Source organism: Aptenodytes forsteri, unplaced genomic scaffold (assembly GCF_000699145.1).
Source record: "Aptenodytes forsteri isolate BGI_AS27 unplaced genomic scaffold, ASM69914v1 Scaffold23, whole genome shotgun sequence".
NCBI lineage: Eukaryota > Metazoa > Chordata > Aves > Sphenisciformes > Spheniscidae > Aptenodytes > Aptenodytes forsteri.
This window is the reverse complement of record NW_008796043.1, coordinates 1128486-1144478: the sequence shown is the minus strand read 5'-3', so window position 1 is coordinate 1144478 and position 15993 is coordinate 1128486. Positions and strand designations below refer to the sequence as shown.

At 42.0% G+C, this 15993-nt stretch overlaps 1 protein-coding gene across 1 annotated transcript in view; it reads left to right on the top strand.

Annotated features, from left to right (window-relative positions):
• Positions 1-326: 326 nt before the first annotated feature.
• MAPRE2 (microtubule associated protein RP/EB family member 2) overlaps positions 327-15993 on the top strand; it is a 76132-nt gene continuing 60465 nt past the window's right edge. The window contains exon 1 of the mRNA XM_009285599.1: positions 327-388. The gene's annotated coding sequence lies outside the window, so the exon portion shown is untranslated. The remainder of the gene's footprint in view (positions 389-15993) is intronic.

Sequence of the window (15993 nt, the reverse complement as noted above, 5' to 3'; positions counted from 1 at the left end):
TCTGAAGAAGCCTGGTCAGATGAAGAAACAGCCATGTGCCTGGCAATTATGAATAAACTCTGAATGTAGCACTGCATAAGGGACCTCATAGATTTGCTACTATATCAGAGGGACATCTAATTGTTGTGCAGATGTGTTAGACACTGAACCATTGTGAACGCAGCTGAATTAGGGTATTGTAATGAAGGACTTCTCCTCTTGTTTCATTTTTAGCATACGGCTATTGCATCACTGCCCAACCGATACAGACAAAGACCATTCAGTGAGTCTTTTTTTTTTTTTCTTGTTTGCTTGTTGAACTAAAGGTTTTCATGTTTTCTTTCCAGTACCAAATTGCTGCAAGGAATAGTTCAAGCCGGCAACCAGGGAAAGTGTTTGGATGCTCAAAGTAAGTATGTTTGTATGTGTTTGTTACAGTGCTAGCGACTGAGAAAGTACCCAAGAACTTGTGTTTGATATCTGTAAGGCAGTAGCTGGATAAGTTTGGTATCAATAATAAGTGATATTCCTTTGCAACATCTTTGACAGTGTAATTAATAGATTCAAGTCATCAGGAATTATTCATTCATGAAACAACTGATGAAAGCTAAACTAGGTGCCAGAGACTTTTTGGAAATAATTTCTTTTTTTGACTGGAGTAAGAAGGAAATGCTGGCAGAAAGGAATAAAAAAAAAAAAAAGGAAAACTAAAGGTGGACAATGAATATAACTTCTCTCTCCCCTTGTGTTTGGGAGCTTTGAGAAATTGTATTCTTGCTTTTGTTTTGTTAAATGTTAGCTCTTCTGCACGTTATTAGTGCTGCCTTCATAACTTTAAGTGGAAAAAGAGCAAACTACATGAAACACCACTGTACAGGGTTAGTAATTAATGTCAGACAGAATTTGTAAGGTGCTGTCCCTTTTCTAATCCCCAATTACGGGAGTTTAAATCGCATCCCACCAGAGCTGGACGTTAAATTTAAGACATCCAGCCTCCAGCTTGGTATCTGTGAAATCCACGAGGCGAGTCACCTGGGAAGAGCGGAGAGATCAATGATACCAGGAGATAGGAGGCCCACAAGGTGGCAATGTTTAGAAAGCCTTCGGAAAGGATGCGCCTGGAACAGACCTGGTCTTCCTGCGGTTGCCATCGCTTGCTCCCCTTGTATCATTGCTGCTGCATCTGGGCTATTAAACAAGAAATCTTCACTGTTGCCAAAATGGAGCATAGGATACCCGGTAATGAACCTCCTATTTGAACAGATTCGCTATTGACAGTGCTGACCGTGCTGACCGTACTGTGCTGAATACCATACGTGCCTTTTCCCTTGGCAAGGAATGTGCTGCAGCATTAGTGGTTTGCAATACAGTGTGGGGTTCCTTTCTTCATATCTAGTACTGAAAACGTGTGTAGCACTGAAGTGATGCTAGGGCTGTGTAATGAAGAACTTTCATTTTAAAACATACCACCGCATTTCTGCTAATGCTTGAAAAGCTGTTACAGTGTATACATGCTAACTTTGGATGTAGGAGGTATCTCAGTTTGCAGTGATACTTTTTGTGCTTTGTAGTTAAAAGTAAAAAGGTTTGAGCTATTTTGAAGACTTGTTTCACAGTGAAACTAGGGATTTGCTCAAGTTATTTAATGCCCTGAAAAAAACTTAAATATGTTTGGAGAAAGATTTCTCTAGATGCATGACGACACGAGAACTTATTCAGAGTAAGTTCTATGGGAAATACAAGAATTGCCTGTGTTCGCTGGCACAGGCGCAGGTAAGGAGAAGAGACTGACACTGGGAGAGGGAGAGTTAAACGAGGAGCCACAGAGTTCAGATTCATCAGGTTGCAAGAGAAGAGTTACTTTCACAGCAATTAGAAGATATGCAGGGCTCAAGTGTACCTGGAGATTCTCAGGAGAAGAACAGTCTATAATTTAGAGCTGAAAGAGGCTTGTATGCCTTGAGGATGAAGCAATAGCCCTAGCCTACAGGAGGCATCTGAGAGCAAAAACTAGGAAAATGTAGAGTCCTCCCTCTGCGGACGCGCTCCTTCCTGTGAAGGTGTTGCAGATGGAAGTGCAGCGGGGCAATGCCCTGTGCTGGGCCACGGGTGGGTTTCATCTATCGCTTTCTACTCTTGCACGGAGTAGGTGCCGCTGCTCAAAGTCAAGCTTTGTCACTGTGGTTATACCGGCATTGTCACAAGCACTTTGAAACAACAGGAAATCTGAAGAAGACTGCGAGTATTGAGATAGTGCGCAGCCACCAAATGGACATTTGTAAAAGCAGACTGCATCCTACCTGTCTAATAGAAACTTATCTGACACGTGCAGATTTCCTGCAATGAGTAACCCTCTCCGTGAAGCAACAGCCAGCCTTCCAGCATATTCCCCCCAGATTGCTGCTTACTGTGTAGCCTTTCCTCTCCAAATCCCTTAGTCCTTATGGCCTATTATATGTCAGAATAAAGATCTAGCTATCAGCCTTCTAATACCAGAGATTCATTATATTGCTAGAGAATTAGCTGAGCTATTACAATTGCAAAAGCCAAATCCATGTAACACGCTAGTCTAGTTTTCGCTTGGGAAACCTTCCAGTCGGGTTTCAGTGCCTTTGAGCCTGACAAATGGGTGTATTTTTTCATGGAGTTAAGTTATATGGACAACAACGTGAGGAATGGATGTTGGAACATCCAAGGAATTTTACAGTTCTCACATCAGGCGCTCTCGTGTGCGAGATGTAGATAAGGGGGCTTTTGGCAGTTACAATTCCTTGCTTGATGTATTATCACTAAAACATTTACAATACGCCCTAACGTTAGAAAGCAAGTCCGGTTTCTGCTGGAACATTAGCTCAGGAATTACCTGTTAGATTTCAGTAATTTTGAGATAGGGTAAGAGAAAGCAAATATATTAAAAATATGTATATACACGTATGTAAAGTATGTTTGCATGATGAACTACTAATTCATGACGTGTTCAGGGGAGATCTGAACAAAAAGGCCTGTATGAGCTTTTCTCTTCCCTGCACAGAAACAAATGTTCTCTGATCATTCATGCTAAAGTTACTTAAACCGGGCAGACTAAAGAAGGGTTTCCTCTCCTTTCTCCCTAGCTCCCAGCACCAGCACTGGTGCAGAATAAAATACTACTACTAGATCAGTGCGCTTTGTTTCCCACTCAGTTCCCCACTGCTTGTTTCCCCAAACTGGTCCCCATAATGTCCACCAAAGGAGACCTGACTTCCCTAAGGGCTGCATTGTACCTTCAGCCAAAAGACTGAAGAAGTATGAAACAGGTGAACTTCTGGGCTGAGCAGAGTGCTTCGAAAGCATTTTCATTCTTTGGAAACACCACGAGGTCCACCAAAATGCAGTGGAGGACATCTGCTTAGGAGTCAGTCCTGCACAGGACACAGCTGCTTTATAGCTGGTTTTGATCCAACATGAGAAAACTGGAGACCTAAATCCTGAACCTAAGAGAGCAAAGTTAACCGAAGTGGAATGTTTGTTTATGGCTGCGCGCTCATCAGCCCCGTTCCCTTCTTAATTTAGGAACTGGGTAGCTTGGATAGCCTTTTATGGTGCTGTCTGAAAATATTCTGAACTTTGGGGTGATATTTATTTTTTCAGTGCCCAATACCAAAAATTATCCCACAGGAGCACAGCAAAGCGGCTGACTCATCAGGAACGTAACTTCGCTTTTCAAAAAGATAGCGTGTGGTTTTGTTCAGAGTTAATAATGAGAGCCTTTCCAACACAGAAGCTGTCAACAGCACTGACATACATTCACAGTTACAAAAACACATAGCCTTGTGGTTGGAGGTTTTATTAAATAGAAACCTCATTTTCTACTGTAATGAGGAAAAGACACTGTTTTCATGCCACTTGTACCTTTTGTGCTCAAAATGTTACAGAAGCCTTTTTTTCATTTTATACACAATATGACTGTTTAGAGGTTACAAAATGTTGCTACTTTGTGCCATGACTGTTGAAGCCATGACAATATACAATAATATAAAAAAAGAATTATATCCTTATTTCTAATCGTCTTTTGTTGCCTTCTGCATTTTGCCTATCAATGGTGCTTCATTTAAAAGTTGGAGAATGTTTATTAAAGGATAATTCAAGTAATGATTTGAGTTTTGCTCCAGCAGCAAAAAAAAATCCTTTTTTTTTTTTTAAGGACCTTAAAAAATATTAATCTTTGTCAGATATGTCAAGTATTTGTAGTGCATCCAGATGCTATAAAAATAACTCTGTCATTTTTCAAAGCAGTTTCTAGATTTTATAAATATGATCTTGCAAATGTGTGCAGGACCTACATTGATTCTGTGCAGTCATCTTGAGTCTGCTGTCAGGTTGGATCTGTTAGGAAAACAGGATCTTTTTCTAGTAGTCTGTGTCTTGCTAGTCTGTTTGCAATACTGACTGCAAGTGTGATCACTTGCTGATCACTTTAACGTCCAGAAGGTGCTAACAGCAAAGTAGTGAGTAGCTCTAGATTTCATCTAGGGAAGGAAAGGCAAAGGGAGGAGAGGTGGAGAAAGGAAGGCAGATGGAGGAGTGTAAAAGGAAGATGGGAAGAGAAGCTGGGGCTGGCACAGTGGTGACTGCACACAGTGGTGACCCCCAAGTGCTGCTGAGGAACGTGACAAAGAACTGAGCTGCAACCAAAATGCTGTTGTGGGTGTGGTGGGAGGCACGTGGAGCTCAGAGTGCCATGACCGTGTTCCCATCTGTACTTTCTTCTGTGAAGTACACATGTGCCCGTTCTGTGGTGTGGTCAGGCGCTGCATGGCTTACCTGGCCTCCTCTCCGATGCTGCTGCTAAAGTCTGTACCTGCACATCAGGCGCTGGGATGCTGCGCTGTGGTGCTCAGGGCCTCTGGCAGCAAGGTAAAATCCAGGGGATGGACAGGCTCCCAGAAACCCACCATGCCTGCGAGGAGCCCAAGAGTAAAGAAAGGCTTAAAAGAGCTAATTCAAATATTGCACTTATTTTTAAGGAGGGTTTTTTGGTTGTTGCTGGCTTTTGTGGTTTTGGGGTTTTTGTTTCATTTTTTTCTTAATCCAAGTATCAGCATTTTCCAATATTTTTCTGCAATCACTGGGGCTGGAAACTTTGGTTTTCGTTAGCTGACTGCTGAGATTCTTATATAATTAAGTTGCTCCATGATCTGCAGCTTCCAGAAAATCGCCCTATATACTGAGTCACAGTAAAGTGTGAGTCGCTGGCAGTGCACAGCATGCTAATGAGGTCAGGTGGAAGCAACATGCATTTAATTTGTCCTTCCAGTAAAAATGTTGCTTATAATGTCTTCTTAGAGACTTGTTTAGCCTTAGGTAGAGTGTAGGAAGGCCACTGTTGTGTGCACTGCTGTTGCGTTACAATACAAGGTGGCAAAATTAGAGGTTTTTAGTGTCTTGGAACCTAGTAGTTTGTTGCCCTTGATACGCTTCCTGTTGTTAACTCAGGGCTTGCACTCAAGCCTAAATGGTGTAATTTGTTTGTTCCTGCCTGAGCCTGGAGTAGGCACAGAAACAGGCATGTGGTGGGAGGCGTTTACACACGGGCAAAGTCGATGGCAGCTGGCTCGAGCCTTAAGAGCCTCAGCTGGAGATCTGCCACCGAAGTGTGCACAGCTGCAGCCCCTGTTAAAAAGTCCTCTCTGAGTGATTAGATAGGCCAGGTACATGTCATGGTTACCGTTTAGTGTGGGGAGCGCCAGTTTTACTTCTCTATGAATACCTGTTCCTCATAGAAGAAAGCTGGCAGTGCCCCCACATTAAGGTTTATGCAGTGGCTTCCATTAGAGCTTCATCCTCTTATACGAGGCCTGGATTTGGCTCACCGCTAATGACGTGAGCGGGCTGCATGGGATAAACACCTTCTGAACAGCGATATAGGAAACACCCTTACGCTATATTGTATGTTTTAAAAAGAATAACTGGTCCTCGTCTTGTGTCTGTATAAAAACACAATATTGACTGCGCTCAAGTATTTTCAGACTTGGTCTGATTTCGTAGCTGGGATTTTTTTTGTCTAATATAAGAGGCTTCGTGTAATCGCTCTTTTAAATCTACAGCTTATGTTTGACAAGTGGGTCATTGGTTAATGGAAGCAAGTAAATCCAGCTGTTTATCTTTTCAGTAAGATCATGCGCTTTCTGTATGTTCTTGTCTGCTCAGAATGGAGATGTGTACATTTTTAATGGCACTCCCTGTATTATAGAGTAGGGGCATGAACTTTATATTACATTTCATTTGTTCCCTACATTTAAATAAAATAAGGACACAGTAGTACTCCAGCTGGTACCACATTTGATCCACAAATTTATGGCAGCAGTTGTGGTACTATAAATTTAATTACTAGATGTGATTTTAAAAAGTCATTAATATGACTTTATAAGGAAAATTTACTATTGTACATTGCTTGCAAGTTTTCTTGCTTCTCCATTTCTCCTCCCCAAGCCCCAGTATTTGCGTGTGTTGCTTTTAGCAGATGTACCTTCCACTAAAGCAGGCCAGCAGTAGCTTTCTCCCAACTAGCTTTGCCTCTTAACAACCAGGCACGGACACTTTGGCTAATTTGAAATTTCAGGATTTCAGAAAGTGCTTGGTAAGCTTTCTGTAGGGTGCTAGTATCTAAATAAAGTACTTGCAGCACTAAGTTAATAAAGGGCTCAAAGCGTTCATAGAAACTTGGTCTAATATGTCAAGTTCCAAAAGCCCTCTTAGGGAATACCTGTCAGCGAGGTAAGTTTCCTGACACAGTTTGCAAATCTTTTTTTTTTTATTATTATTTTTTTATTCAGAGTACTAACATAACTGTAACGTGGTTAAAGCTGTCTGTGAAATTTTTTTCCTCTTCATTTGAAGGCTATTTTATTAATAAAGACTTTGGATAAACACTAAGATGATAATGAACATTGACTTGCCATTGGAAAAAGTCTGTTTTCCATCAATAAATGAGGAAACTAAAACTTTATGATTAGTACCGGTATTGTGTAAAGTAGCAATGAAATTGTACTTAGAAGAATTGTTTCTTGCTCCCAAATGTTCTAGCATTTGCAAATAGTAACTGTTACTTGCAAGCCTGTTAAAGATCTAAATACTTAACAGCAAGTTAAAAAGCATGTGTGTAAGGAATTGTCAGAAAGTAAAGAACAGAATGCCTCAGATGCTTGCATTTGGCCTGTAATGAGCATGAAATAACTAAGAGTAAGTCTATTTGAATGGTAAGTCAAGTTTCTGTTAAAAAATTGTGTGTAATATATTTATTTGTTCTAGCCCAAATAGGAACTACTCCTTGATTTCTCTGAGCTACTGATTGCAAGCAAATCCTCTCAACCTAGTTTTTCAGAGGTGCCGAGGTGCCTCAGGGGTTTCAGCTCTTTAGTATGTTAATGATGGCAATGTGTCACACGAGGTGTGTGCATTCTGGGTGTTATGCAGCCCTTAAATACAGGTGTCACTTCTTGGGTGTGAATGTGCATGCACCTTAGCAGGCAAGGACTGTAGCCCATTCCTCTCAGCCTGGATGAAATGAGGCGTAATTAGCTAATGACAGTATGTTAGCTGGACAATAGGTATGCTGGGGACTCTGTCTGAGGGAAGGAAACCAATTTCATCCAGGTTCTTTGCAGGTGGCTGATGAAGGAAAGTGGAAATTGCCAAAGGATTATGCCTGACAAAGGAAGGGTGGGAAAGAATGGGAGAAAGAACAATGGGGAAACCTCAGGTGTGGAAGAAATCCTGAGATAAAAGGGAGGAGCTCATGTAGTTGTAGCAATGGAGAAAAGGGATAGGATTTGCCTAGCTGCAGGGCTGGAAGTACTGCATGGATCAGGAAGCAAACCATGGAGGAAAGGATGGGGGCCCACCACAGTGGTGCTGAGGGTGAAGCAGAGGAAGCTTGCACAGACTCGTGACAGTAAGTGTTTTGAGGAAGCTGGTCATAACAGCAGGGCCTGTTTCTGTACTGATAAAATGTGGAAAGCTGACAGAAATTACTTTCTGTAAAATGCTATGAATGATAAAAAGCAGTTACCAAGAGAAGGGGCAGGCGGCATACAAACAAAAAAGCACACCGCTTTCTGTGTAACTTCTTGGCATTTGCTAATTTGATGGGCGTGTGAGAGACATTCGCTCTGTAAGAGGATGATTTGTAGTACGCTGTAAGGACATGAGGAAACTATTTGTAGAGTATTTTGCAGCAAGACACCGGATTCTTGGGCCAGGGTTTGCAATCACACAAACACTCATACACTACTGAATGATTTGGCAGTGTGATTTTGATCCTGGTCAGGCATGAATGCGCTCTGTATTTCTGTCACATTAGCTTGAGTATGTAATAATGTTTATGTTGGCTTTTTGCTGGGTGTGGGAGGACAGACATTTAATTAACAGTTTCCTGGGACAAAGTAACCCCTTCAAATCTTGGTGTGTAATGATCCAGCCCTTTCTGTCAGCTGGTTGAAGCATTTTTGATTCAGTAATAGGTACCCAAAACCTCAATTGACCATCTTCTGGAACCATTACTTTCTTGTGCCAGCCTTCTCCCTTCCTCTTTAGCAGTGGTGAGTGTCTTGGACAGTTTGGTAAATGTTGACAAATGTAATGTTCCTTGTGATGGGTTATAAACCCCGTGCAAGCTTCATGTTTTCAGTATCTATAATGGTGATACTGGACAAGGTGCAACACAATGCTGAACAGATCTTAGCCAATAATCATTCCAAAGCTTTTAAACTTCTCCTTACGTTACATGCAAGTATTGGATAGTCATGTGGGGCATTAAATTACTTGGATAACATGCAAATCAAACGGCTATTGGCTTCACAACTCTTGTTGTGCAATGCTAACAGAGAATCATTGATCCCAAGAGCTGTTTTTAACTATTCTTGAATTCTTAGTACGTAATATCAATGCCAAGTCAAGTTTTCAGCACAGTAATGTAACAAGTAATGTTGAAAGTCATCATCTGCCAATAAGGTATCATTTTAGTGTGGGATACAACCGTATCAGATTTTCATGTTAGAAACCTTATCAAATGGTGCTGCAAAGCTTCTCATTTGTCCTCCCCTATGCCCCAATGTTGCTTTTATGAAATATATCATTAGACTGAAAAGTCTTCAAAGTATATTGCTGATATTTTCAGTGTAGAATGTAAGAAGGAACATCAGAAAGGTAGATTGTCCACTCCTGCGTGGTTTTTTTACTCGTCTGCATTTTTCCAGATACCTCTTTTTAGCCCCAAGAAAGCCAGATTCCTCAATAGCTGACAATATACAAAGAAATGCCAGATTTTTCTTCTACTCTCTCATATTTCCAAACCCTTCCAGGCTCTTACCATTTATAACTTGTTTCATTGGTTTTGTTTAAGATATGGATGTCTGAAGCTCTGACTTTTTCCAGTGGTAACAGTCATAAGCTGTACTGTATGGAAACTTGAAAATCCCAAATCCCTTTCTTCTAGAACATGAATCTCACTTTCATTTAATTAAGGTTTTGTCATTCTCTGAAAAAGTTTAGGAATCCAGACTACCTGAACATTTTGAATGTTTTTGGTTTGGCCCTTCATAGTCTTTACATCTGAACTCTGACAAAACAAGCCTAGAAAAGTAGTTAACACCTCGCTGTAAATGGAAGTGGCAATGGTAAATCTAAGACAGCTCCAGCCAAACAATTCCATGTAAATGCATGTGAATAAGCCATGAATCGGCCTCCTGCCTCAATTCCTTTCCATCAGTGTTAAAGGCAGAGTGAGAGAGGAGTTGTTACTTCAAGCATTTATTGATCACAGCCTCTGTTTACAGGCTTTCAGATGAAAGCAGCTGCCCAAGGTGTGCCTGAAACTCTGCTATAGCCCAGTGGATATCACCGAACACAAATGTAACAAACACTAAAGAATCAAAAATTTTGGTTTGGTCTGGAGTTAACGGAAGTAAAAAATTTCTTCTCTCTGGAACCATCCTTCACTGAGTGTTTCCTGCTCTCACTGGATCTTTTTGTTATGTAGGAAGTGTTGAACAAAAACGTTTTGGGTATTCGGTGTGAACTTCTTGTGTTTTAAGTACGGAATCCTTTGATGTATACTGGAGAGTGTTTCCTTCTAAATAGGAATTTTTTTTTCTTTAAAACAGCTGGATTTAGCTAAACCCTGAAAGGGTTGGATTTAATAAATGTCCGCTAAACCTATTTATTAATTTTAATCTAACCATTAATATTAAAAGTATTTAACTAGTCTTAAAACATCTCTTCTATTCAAGGTTTTCTGAAATCCCGTTTCTGTGAACAAAAGAAATCCTGGTTTTGTAGACAGTATTTGAATCTTGAAATAATCCTCTGATTTCTATTTGATTTATACAGTAACTATAAAAGGTAGCTGCTGCCTTTTTAAAGAAAAATACCCACAGGCTGTGGCTCTTCAATTTCTCTCTCTTTAGCGAGGAATTCATACGCTAATGGTCAGATTGGATTTGCAGCTTATTAGGCAAAATTTTCAAGAATGCCTAGCTGACAAAGACCCCAGGTTTTATTTTACTCTTCCTCACAGGCACAGAACACTTCTTAAAATATTAAATGTGACCTCTGAAATATAAACATGTCTGTATATTTAAAAATAGACTTGAATTACCTCATAGGGATGTGGTCCATGCACATTGTGTAATTGGGACAGCCCTCTCTTTCGTTCTCTTTATCTGTCTCTCTCCAGGGAAGGCAAATAATCAAGACTTTGCTTAAAGTGGCAACACTATAATCCCCAAGGGTGGGAAGCTCATTCTTTATCTACAGGATGTCTGGAGTGATAAGTAGCTGTTTTATTAAAACTCATGCAGTGTTTCTTGGTCTTGACAAAATTACCATTTGCTGTTTGGTACGGTGAGTTTAAATGCAATGCGCCCTGAAATTTAAGGCATAGAATGAAGTAATGGGATGGAGGTGGGAGAATTTATTCAGTGCTGTGTAAACAAAGAAAGTTATAGTTTTGAATTTTCACTTTTGAATTTTTGCTTGAAGTGATTTTACGCCACAGTGGGAGCTTTCCTTTGGGCTGATCGGTGTGGTTGACAGTATGTCAGTGAAGTGTGAGTTCTACATAACCCAGGTCAGCTTGAAACTTATCATACACCACATCATATCTGATACATGTTCACCGTGTCAGTAATGTTGCTGTTGCTAGTTCCTTTATGGATGTTTCTGTGTAATACATTATAATTACAGGTTAGAACTGTGCACTAATTTAGGCTGGCACAAGCCAGTGCTCTCTAATAGATGTGCAGTTGCAGATACCTCATTTGTACTGCCCACAGATAACATGCAAAAGATGTCCTAAATCTTCTGTTCTTAATTTACTAAATGAAACTTTTATTCATGGTGTATACTATCAGAAATGAGGCTGATTCTGATGCAGCCTAATTAAGTATGCTCATGGTTATATCCATCTTACTGAATCTACTCATGCTGGGAATAAAGTATGTCTATGTACCTTAATGAATGGGGGCTTCCTTGAACAAGCAAGATGTGCCCAAGGCTTAACAGAGTAACTTTTTTTTAGCTCTTCCCAAACTTTCTTCCTGGTTTGTTTTATTCACTTGTTTTCAAATCTAAACACTGTTGGCCAACTCCTTCAGGGAGAGCCTGTTTCTGCACAGGTTTCTGATAAACACACACATTTGAGTGCTAGAAATAACTTTGATTTTGCTTTACAGTGTGTAGATCTGTTGCTTTGCAGAATTCTGTTAATCTTCATCCTGATAAAGGAAGACTATGAGAATAATTAAATTAGAAAAGCAGACTACATTAATCAGGACTGCTGCTTTACAAAAGCTGTTGCTACCTTCTAACTCTTTGTTTGCCTGAAATCGGTTTTTGTCATTCTCTTTCCCAGTAGAAAAACTACACTCGTGACAGGAGTGTTCATGAAACTCCTCTGAAAAGTGAAGTACATGGGCCAAACCTGTAGCATGGTGTTTGCTACAGTTTGAAGTTGTAGCTGAGGTGTATTCTGAGAGCTGTGCAGGGAATATCACACTGATTCCTTTACGAACTTGAACATGAACAGAGATGTCAGAGATGAGGGATGCTCGTTGGCCACTCTAGGGTTAAATGCGGTTTTCTCGATCTCACCCCCTCCCCCACCCCACCCCCCAAGTTATCCAAGCAGTGGGGAATTTCTGGAATCATTAATTGTATTTATACTTTGGCTATGTCACATACAAAGCTCCCTAAAACTGTGTGGGTTTTTTTTTTATCTTCTGACAAATATATCAGCAGAAGTCTCTAGCACGGCCATCACCTCTGTTTTCAGAGGCTGTGCATCGGCCACTTCTTATCAGCGTTGAAATACTCATAACTTATTTCTACATTAGCTGCCTAGTATAAAATTCTGGCTCAAGCGTGCCTGAATTCTTTCTAACACTGCTTTTTGGGCTTTTAGGGGATTTCACTCTCAGGCGTTATAAATTATGCTGCATGGCCTTTTTACTGCAGTAAGTGAGGCCTAGAGCAAGTGAGGAGAGAGGAACTGAAAACGAAAGCTCTGAGGAGGAAGGAGCAACCAGATTTTGGAGAATGACGTTTAGGCCTGTTGCAGTGCTCACTAGTGTTTGCTCTGCCCAGTTCACCACAGCAGAAATCAAAGTACTGGAATGCATGTGCTGGGGTAGGGTGGTGCCTCTTTCATCTTCAGCACACCTGGGACTTGCTGTATGCTCCGGGGGAAGTGTGGGATCACCTTGTAGCCAAAGTCAGGTGGGAAATGGGGAACAGCAGGCTAACGTGGCACAGGAGTGGGTTGCCCTGAGAGGATGTGACATCTCCATCCTTGGAGACTTTCAAGATTTGGCTAGACTATGATCATGTCACCAAACATGACTTGATCTCGTGTTGGTGATGATCCTGCTCTGAGTGGGAGACTGGACTGGATGACCTCCATAGGACCCTTTCAGCCATTGCTTCTGTGGTTCTCAGTGCTTGAAGATCTATTACATCAGGTTTTGTAATTCCACCCTTCAGCATTAATTGCTTTCCTGGCTCTTTGCTTTGCTTAGTCTGCGTATTACTTGTGAGTACTAGATTTCGGTACTTTCAACATACCATAGGTGGGGTTCCTTTATCAACACCATGCTGACCTTTTATTTTTCAAGCTGCTTTTCTGTCTGTATGCCTACTGCATGTAAAATCTATAAAGGCAGCACAGATGCACAGGCACCTAGTAACAGCAACAGGTGCCTCCTTCTTGTTCTGTGTTGCCTGATCCACGTCTGAGACCTCTTTGCTCGGAACGATGAAAGTGGGAAGAAGATGCTGGTGGCTTCCTGCACGTAAAGATAAGAGTCGTGTTTGTGGGCCACGCAGTGCTCAGAAACAGAGATGTAAGTGGAGGGAGTGCCATGCATATGGAATCCATATTGCACCCTGCGCCCCCCCCCAGGCTGTGCTAGATCAGCTGAAGAAGCCTGTGCTTTCTGAAAACTAGCACCAAGCTGCTTTTGCCGAGGCCTGACTCAGTCTCTCTAAAGGTAAGCTACTGCGTTGAGGCAGCGTGTTTTCTGACCTTGAATCCTAATGCAGAGGCAAGAAGGGGTCTGAAGCGAGGCTGCCATGCTGTCCTTACCTGCACTTCTCTCCTGTAGCTTTGCCAGTACGTTTTAAACAGTTTTGGAGACTTCAATAAAGAAGCTTCTGTTCTTTGCCACTGGTGAAGAAATAAAAATATTTTTACAAGTTAGGGTAGCAGAGTATTTTACTGCTTGCTGCCTAGCAGAGCAGGTAGGGTTATGTCTGGCAGCTAAAGACCCGCTATAGATTATTTTTATATTCTGTCACCATGTAGCATTTCTGGCTTCTCCATGCTCTTGAGTGTTACTAAGACACTTACTGGCCTTTTTAGCAACAAAACATATTCTGCTTGTTTTCAAAAAGACTCAAAGGCAACTTTCTCCGGTGGGTTTACTGTTGCCAGGTGAATGGAACGTTTTTCAATAAAGTATGTCCACTGCAAATGTCCATAGGTTGCTTACTGAAAGCAAAATTTGAGTATATTTGAAAACCTGGCAGAAAGAATAAATAAAACCTCCTGTCTTGGTGTTCAGAGGACCATGGCAAATTGGCAGGCTAATTTGAGTTTTGTTAGAGATTGCTCTGTGCGCGTGTGTGAATGTATACATCTGATTTAAATCCACATAGTTTCTCAGCAGCCCAAGTGCTGTGCAGTTGGTGTTTAGTTACTGATTGTATTCACCTTACAAGCTCTCTGTGAATCCAGAGTCTATATCATGAGCATAATCATGTAAACTAAGCTTTCAGCAGAGTGTCATTTCAGTCTGAAAGGTTAGATAAAGGTTAGTTAAAATCTCATAAAATCACTTTCTTCGTGCAGAAAAAATCTGAGGTATAAACCTGATCAAACTCATACTTCAGTACTTTTGAGTTTTATTAAAATACCAGCATGTGCCTCTGAGAACATATTAGAAATACTCATATTGCTTCCATTTGACCTGCCACCTTAAAACTCAATTTAAAAGAGAGCTGGATTTGGGGGCCCCTTTTTTTTTTTTAAGATGTTGGTAGATGTGCCCAAATAGATGCAAAAGAGCAAAAAAATAACAGCCTTGAGGTCATACAGAGCTGTTTAGAGACTGTGCCCATAGTCACTCTTGCTGGTTTCTGTTTAGAGAAAACAATTTGTAAACACTTGGATAGTTTGGTTTTTCTAATGTGGTAAATGTGTGAGTTTCGATCCACTGCTGGGACATGAGGGTAGGTTTTACCACAGCAAAGTTCAGATCTGCTTCTGAGGATGACCAGCATTGCTCTGTGGTTAACGTCAAACTTTGAAGGACGTTGCTATTTAGGCAAGGGGAGATATGCAGAAAATCATAGAGAGATGGCAGAGGGAAACGGACTGGGGGGGATAAGAAACCCTTTTAAATGAAGGGGAGGAAGAGACGAGGGGTCGTGTGAATGGCGGTGCTAACAGAGCTAGCAGTGCCAGCAGTTCAGTGCTACTGCCTTGGCAGGTTTTTCCCTTCTTGTTTCTGACCCGAGCAAGATTTTAAAGGGCGTGCCATCAGATGGTTTCTCTGTGTAAGCCTGCGAGCAGGAGAAAGCTGGAAACGTGCAATGCAGCTTGACAGGTGTTTTCCTGTGCTCTCCAGTGAAACTGTAAGCAGGGATATAGAGCTGGGTAACTTGGGCACCCTGGTGCTTGGGGGTGGGAGGGGAGGGTGGGTGGAAATCCAGGCGGAGTAGCGGACACAGGAAAGGAGAAAAATAGCATCAATGAACTTAGACCTTCTTATGCTTTTTTTTTATGATTAGGAGTCCATGATTTCTGACACCCTTGTATTCTCATACCATTTAATATTTACGCACATCTTGTTTAATACGGTAGCCACTTTATTAACAAGAAAACCCGTTCGTGTGAGCTGCGGCCAGTGGAGCTGGCAGACAAGGGCAAGCTTTGTGCAGTGGAGATGGCCATTACCCCCGGCACACCAAAGCAGAGGGCCGGTGTTAGGGAGAGCTGGGCGGCGTTTCCCTGTCTGAATTACGCTGCTGCCATCTGGGCATTGTAACAGAGCAGCGTGTCGTGGGGGCTTGTTCCGTCCTCATTGCAAAAGCTTGAGCCCGAAATAGCTCCCTAGTGTCAGGGAAAGGCGGGTGATGTTGAGGTATGGGGGAAAGGAGGGTGATGGCGAGGTATCGGGCTTTAAGGTCTCGGTCGTTCTCATAAAACCAGGGCGAAATCGTAGCTGCCGTTGTCATAGGGAGAGGTGGGCAGAGGGACAGCATGGCTCCCCTCCCCGTTCCTGCGGGGGAGAAGGACGTGTTTCTGCGCCGCCCACGAGTGCAGGGACACGCGCGGAGACGGCGGTGCCGCCTGCGCGGCGGGATAACGGTGTGGCCGCCGGGGGGGCGCGGGGGTGTGCGTGGGGCTGCCCCTAGCGCTTTGTCTGCCTGCAGCCGAGAAGGGCCGCCTAACACCTCGGGCCGTCCTCGCCGGCCCCC